A 7,494-nucleotide genomic window follows, 5' to 3' on the forward strand; every position below is an offset into this window, starting at 1 on the left:
ATTCAGAAACGCACCCTCTCGAAACCTGGACAGCAAGCTACACCGCGATGCAGAGCGCCTCTCTTGCAGAGTCTGCCACTTGAGTTTGCTAAACATCTCCGTAACGCTATCACGCTTACCAAATAACCCTGTGACGAAACGCGCCACTCTTCTTTGGATCTTCTCTATCTCCTTTGTCAACCCGACCTGGTACGGATCCCACACTGATGAGCAATATTCGAGCATAGGTCGAACGAGCGTTTTGTAAGCCACCTCCTTTGATGATGGACTACATTTTCTAAGGACTCTCCCAATGAATCTCAACCTGGTACCCGCCTTACCAACAACTAATTTTATATGATCATTCCACTTCAAATCGTTCCGCACGCATAATCCCAGATATTTTACAGACGTAACTGCTCCCAGTGTTTGTTCCGCTATCATATAATCATACAATAAAGGATCCTTCTTTCTATGTATTCGCAATACATCATATTTGTCTATGTTAAGGGTCAGTTGCCACTCCGTGCACCAAGTGCCTATCCGCTGCAGATCTTCCTGCATTTCGCTACAATTTTCTAATGCTGCAACTTCTCTGTATACTACAGCATCATCCGCGAAAAGCCGCACAGAACTTCCGACATTCTCGGTCCTTATCTTACGAAGCGCCACACTCTAACACTATCATTAACTATTAGCAACTGAAATCGGAACTCATCCGACCAAGCCAGGTTTTCCAGTCGCCTGGGGTCCAGCTGATATGGTTACGAGCCCAGGAGAGCCACTGCAGGCGATGTCGTGGTGTTAGCAAAGGCGTTGGTCGTTTCTGCCACAGCTCATTAACGCCAAATTGAGCAGCACTTTCCAAGCGAATACGTTTGTCACAGGTTCCAAATTGACTTCTGTTGTTATGTCACGGAGTGTTGCTTGTCTATTAGCACTGACTACTCTGCAAAAGCCGCTGCTCTTGGTCATTAAATGAAGGCTGTCGGCCTCTGCGTTATCCGTGGTGAGAGGTGATGCCGTATTCCAGGCACACATTTGAACGCTGCATTTCTTAACGATTTCCGAAATTGATTGTCCCAAACGTCTCGCTCCAGCTATCATACCGCATTCAAAGTCTGCTAATTTCCGTAGTGCGGCCGTAATCACGTTGGGAACCGTATCACGTGAACCACCTTAGTACAAAGGAAAACGTAGAGAGTAATGCGGATCTTTGCACTGCTTTGTCATAGTTGGTAAAATCAGTTCAATTATTGGTGCGACTTCAAGCTACAACAGAAGCAGAAAAAAACAGACACACTAAAATAAAAAGCAAATGATTTAAAAAATTTTGCGTTTTTCTGTAGCAATTTCTCGTTTTTCTATGCCTCTTGCTCTACAGTAGGGACGCATCCGGAAAATCAGTGCACACGAGATGCATAACAGTTATGTGTTACCCATCTAGTTATTTTGCTCCTAAAGATGTGACTGCCGAATTAACAGTGAGGATTTGCTACTACCAGGAGAAAAAACTACACAACTGGCCATTAAAATTGCTGCACCGCGAAGAAAACGTTCTACAGAAGCGAAATTTAACCGACATCAAGAAGATGCTGTAATACGCAAATGATTAGCTTTTCAGAGCATTCACACAAGGTTGGCGCCGGTGCTGACACCTACAACGTGCTGACATGAGCAAACTTGCCAACCGATTTCTCAGCAGTTGACCGGCGTTGCCTGGTGAAACGTTGTTGTGATGCCTCGTGTAAGGAGGAAAAATGCGTACCATCACGTTTCCGACATTGATACAGGTCGAATTGTAGCCTATTGCGAATGCGGTTCATCGTATCGCGACATTGCTGCTCGCGTTGCTCGAGATCCAATGACTGTTAGCAGAATATGGAATCGGTGGGTTCAGGAGGGTAATACGGAACGCCGTGCTGGATCCCAACGGCCTCGTATCACTAGCAGTCGAGATGACAAGCATCTTATGCGCATGGCTGTAACGGATCGTGCAGCCACGTCTCGATCCCTGAGTCAACAGATGGGGACGTTCGCAAGACAACAACCATCTGCACGAACAGTTCGACGACGTTTGCAGCAGCACGGACTATCAGCTCGGAGACCATGACTGCGGTTACCCTTGACGCTGCATCACAGACTGGAGCGCCTGCGATGGTGTACTCAACGACGAACCTGGGTGCGCAATTGACAAAACGTCAGTTTTTCGGATGAATCCAGGTTCTGTTTACAGCATCGTGATGGTCGCATCCGTGTTTGGCGACATCGCGGTGAGCGCACATTGGAAGCGCGTATTCGCCATCGCCATACTGGAGTATCACCCGGCGTGATGTTACGGGGTGCCATTGGTTACACGTCTCGGTCACCTCTTGTTCACATTGACGGCACTTTGAACAGTGAACGTTACATTTCAGATGTGTTACGACCCGTGGCTCTACCCAACATTCGATCCCTGCGAAACCCCACATTTCAGGAGGATAATGCACGACCGCATTTGTCAGGTCCTGCACGGGCCTTTCTGGATACAGAAAATGTTCGACTGCTGGCCTGGCCAGCCCATTCTCCAGATCTCTCACCAATTGAAAACGTCTGGTCAATGGTGGCCGAGCAAATGGCTCGTCACAATACGCCAGTCACTACTCTTGATGAACTGTGGTATCGTGTTGAAGCTGCATGGGCAGCTGTACCTGTACACGCCATCCAAGCTCTGATTGACTCAATGTCCAGGCGTATTAAGGCCGTTATTACGGCCAGAGGTGTTTGTTCTGGGTACTGATTTCTCAGGATCTATGCACCCAAATTGCGTGAAAATGTAATCTCATGTCAGTTCTAGTATAATATATTTGTCCAATGAATACCCGTTTATCATCTGCATTTCTTCTTGGTGTAGCAGTTTTAAACGCCAGTAGTGTTTTTCTGTCGTCAGTAGTAAGCGACGCTCGAGGTGGTGCCAATAGCGGCACCACTGGACAACGGATGACTGGGAATGGCTGATCTCTAGTGATGCCTCACCTGTACCTTGCGGCAACCCTGTGGTATGGTTTGGCTTCGGCGAGTGCTGTGAGAACGTTACGAGTCTTCATGTGTAGTGCCGTCCGCACCCAGCAGCTGAGAGGTCAGTGCGACAGAATGTCAATCCTAAGGGCCCGAGTTCGATTCCCAGTGGGTCGGAGATTTTCTCCTTCAGGGACTGGGTGTTCTGTTGTCCTAATCATCATCATTTCATACCCATGGACGCGCAAGCCGCCGAAGTGGCTTCATATCGAAAGACGTGCACCCGGCGTACGGTCTACCCGACGGGAGGCCCTACTCACGGGACATTTACATTAATTTATGTGTAGTGCCAACAGCGAAGTGTGGATGAGGTGATGGGAGTGTTTCTCGTGGTTGGAGCGCGGTCTTCTCATTCGACGTAAGAAAGCGCTATTTGTGTGTGCATTAGGGGAACAGTTCAGAGGCGATGGACAATGCACTGTGTCATAAGGCAACAGCTGTGACGCAATGATTTCCGTACAAAAATATGCCCGAAACGTACTAGCCTACCCTGAGTACCGATCGAAACCCAATGGAACATCTTTGGGCTGAATTAGAACCAGACCCCAGCGCCCATCATCACTACCTTCTCCGGTTTCGGCTCTTGAGGAAGAATGGGCTGCCATTCTTCCACAGACATTCAGATACCTTGTTCAGTCCCCAGTAGCGTTCAAGCCATCTTATAGATGAAGGGTGGACACATCCCACATTAATGTCCATTAATTGGTGTCTGCGAAATTTTTGACCAAATAGTACAGCCGGCCGCGGTGGTCTAGCGGTTCTAGGCGCGCAGTCCGGAACCGCGCGACTGCTACGGTCGCAGGTTCGAATCCTGTCTCGGACATGGATGTATGTGATGTCCTTAGGTTAGCTACGTTTAACTAGTTCTGAGTTCTAGGGGACTGATGACCACAGATGTTTAAGTCCCATAGTGCTCGGAGCCATTTTTTGAACCAAATAGTACACAAATTTTCGGATATAGAAATGAAAAGGACACAAATAATAGTTTTTTTCACAATGAATATGTTACAATCTGTTGTCCCACCTCTTCAGTAATTATGGTAAATAAAAAGTGACCTTTCTTATTTCTTCTTGGATGCTGCTACTTAACACACAGTGTAAACATGGTCCATGTTTACAAAATACTACCCAATCCGAGGGAGAAAATCAATGTTTCGTCCCGTGTATCGGTGTAGTCTTATATGTTCTGCGCTCTTCGTAAGGAGAAGTGAGCTACAGAGTGGAGCAGCAGCTGCCATCAAAGGGAAGCTGGACAGCAGCAGAAATGATTGATGAACAGAACTTTACTTAGCTGTCTCCAAGCATTTAGAAGAAATTTTACAAAAGAACAAACAGCAATAAACTCCAGCCATTACGTGAAGCAAAAGAGCACCATGCAAAGTCAGCCTCCCACCGCTAATGCACAGGCGAACTGCCAAAGGCTGACTGGGAATGAAGAGCGTCGGAGACTGGGACTGACACCAGGCCGTGTAGCTGCCACCGGACGTCCTGTGTTGCAGCTGCATAGGGCGCTCGTAGTCGGAGCCACTGAGGGAGTGGCTCAGCGGGCGCGCGTCACTGCATCCGCCGGGTCCCAGCGCAGCTGCAGTCAAACGTGCGTTTCTTTCGACAACTGTGAGACTCCGGTGACGGTGGTACCGATCTGTGATACCGCATTATTAACTTGGGTTGTGAACGTTCATCTCTATGTAAATTTCTGTTGCTTTCTCGCAAAGGTTGCAAACTTCTAGGCAATTTCAGGGAGCAAATCGCTGTTTCATCCAGGTATGAGTGTAGTCTTAGCAAATTGTGCTGGCACTGTTCATCCGTATGCCACTTTTCGTTGCTTAATTGTAGGCTGTAACCAACCAATCTTCGAGCATGTTTCTCTATTCCCCGAGTTTCGAAGCACATCATCATGATGAAGTCCCATACTCCGAGGGGCGTAGGGGACAATACGGGAGACCCGCGCCGCCGACTAGGCAAGGTCCTAGCGGAGGTGGTTTGCCATTGCCTTCCTCCGACCGCAATGGGGATGAACGATGATGATGAAGACTACACAACACCGAGTCATCTCGAGGCAGGGAAAATCCCAGACCCCGCCGGGAATCGAACCCAGGAGCCCGTGCGTGGGAAGCGAGAACGCTACAGCAAGACCAGGAGCTGCGGACTTCGAAGCACATACAGACCATGAAAATTAGCGCGAAAAAAGGCCGCGCTACTCAATAAATATACACAATCCGAAAATACGTGTTTTTAATCGACGTTAGGCGTCCCAGATAAGATGGTGATGGTTAGTGTTTAACGTCCCGTCGACAACGAGGTCATTAGAGACAGAGCGCAAGTTCGGGTTAAGGATTCGGAAGGAAATCGGCCGTGCCCTTTCAAAGGAACCATCCCGGCATTTGCCTGAAACGATTTAGGGAAATCACGGAAAACCTAAATCAGGATGGCTGGAGACGGGATTGAACCGTCGTCCTCCCGAATGCGAGTCCAGTGTGCTAACCACTGCACCACCTCGCTCGGTCCCAGATAAGAGTGCTACACTTTCGAGAGCTGAAAAACTCGATAACGATCCATCCTACAGTAAATTTCACAGTATCAGAGTGAAAGAGAATAAAATTTCGCGCCAGAAATTAAAATTGCTCCAACCGTTTAACCACAGTAGATCGTGAACGACTGGCGATCCAACTCGGAGGAAAAGTAACTTATGCTCATGTTGTAACGTATATGCAACAAATATGTAACGTAGCTACAACCAATATTGCCTATCTTCGTCTGTGAAACTGGACTCGATAAGCAACCTGAGCTATCAGTAAACGGAATCTAACCTGCATTATACTGTGTGCGCGTTGTATGAGTGTCAGTTTCACTCTCATTTAAGCCCTCAACAGATGGTTACATGATACACATAAAACTAACATTTGGATGAGCTATCTGACTGCGTGTTTGAACGGGAATTTACAAGTGATACAGAATCTGACTTGTGCAACGGAATTTACTGGACTAGAGTACATGACATGTTGTGGTGTGTCAGTGTCTCTGTTTTGACCCTAAGTTTTAGACTCACCTCTTAAGATGAATGCTTTTTCCCATGTGGTTTACAGCAATGCGCAGCAGCGGCTAAAGCTTACTGTTACTAAGAATAAATTTAATGAAAAGGAGTTTGCTTGGGTCCTGTTAACTACTAAATAACTTTTGAGAAGGGATTTCATTAATTAAGTCTATTTAAAACTTCAGAAACACCATGAACAAGTATTAATAATGATAATGACAAATAAAATACGAGGGGCGTTCAGAAAGTAAGCTCCGATCGGTCGCGAAATGGAAACGACTATGAAAATCCGATAAAGCTTTGCACAGATGTGTTGGGTAGTGTCTCTAATACAACCCCAGTTAGCATCACGTCGCTCTTCTCATTTCTGAGCTCGCAGTGAGTGCGTAAAGATGTCTAGAAAATAGTGTCTGCCGCCAAGTACGAGGGCCTGGTGAGAAATTTCGCCTGAAGCTATGCAACGAACGTTACATAACTGTCGTGCTGTTTCTTCTTCAAGACAATTCTCAGCCGCATTCTGCAGGGGCGATGAAGATGCTCCTGCATCGTTTTCAAATGGAAATGTGAGATTACCCACAATACAGTCCGCAATTGTCTCCCCCTGAGTTTCATCTCTGGTCACATGAACCTCTGTCTTTGAAGACAACATTTTGACACAGACAACGAGGTGTAGGCCAGCGTGGAGAATTGGCGGAAAGCACTGGCGGCTGCCTTCTATGATGAGGCTATTGAAAAGTTGGTACAACGCTATGACAAAAGTCTAAGTCAGAACGGCGACTACGTAGAGAAGTAGCTGAAAGGTGTAGCTAATTGTTACAAGTAAAACATTTCTGATGTTCGCTGTGGTTTCAATTTGGCAATCAATCGGAGCTTACTTTCTGAACAGTCCTCGTATGTGTCAGTAATGATTGAGTGCCCGATTAACAAATAATTTCAGTTTCAAAGTTACATTAACATTTAGTAACCACAGCATATTATTTAGGTGTGGAGAATAACTATTATTATTTGGAGGATAAGGAGGCTTCTTTCACTGACAAGCAAAATATGGGATTATTGCAAACTCGGACTAACAATCACGAGCCTAAGCATGCAATTGCGCTTTACGCTTTGATTGCGAATCTTACCTTGAAATCCATCTTCAAGCGTAGTTGAGCCATCTAAATCTCTCGTGGTATATAAACGAAATCAGGCCTTGAGTGTGGTAAGATCTGCCATCACCGGCGTGAGGGCAGCGTAACACGTCTTTTATCTCCGAGCTCTCGACCGACGCTGCTCTTCCCCTCTCGCAGACAGACCTCGTCTCACAACAATGCTTGAAATCGCGCTCCCATGCTTCGCCCTCATATTGTTACTATCGATATCTGAGTGCTTACACAATGCAAAGATTAGCGTTAAGATGGATACATTGTTTTATGTAATGGAGA

General features: G+C 46.6%; 1 non-coding gene across 1 annotated transcript; it reads right to left on the reverse strand.

Annotated features, from left to right (window-relative positions):
- Nucleotides 1-5,465: 5,465 nt before the first annotated feature.
- Trnaa-cgc lies at nt 5,466-5,538 on the reverse strand. The gene has a single exon. It is a non-coding gene; the product is annotated as a tRNA-Ala (tRNA).
- Between the last annotated feature and the right edge of the window lie 1,956 nt (nt 5,539-7,494).

This window comes from Schistocerca americana, chromosome 9, assembly GCF_021461395.2.
Source record: "Schistocerca americana isolate TAMUIC-IGC-003095 chromosome 9, iqSchAmer2.1, whole genome shotgun sequence".
In the NCBI taxonomy this organism is placed as follows: Eukaryota; Metazoa; Arthropoda; class Insecta; order Orthoptera; family Acrididae; genus Schistocerca; species Schistocerca americana.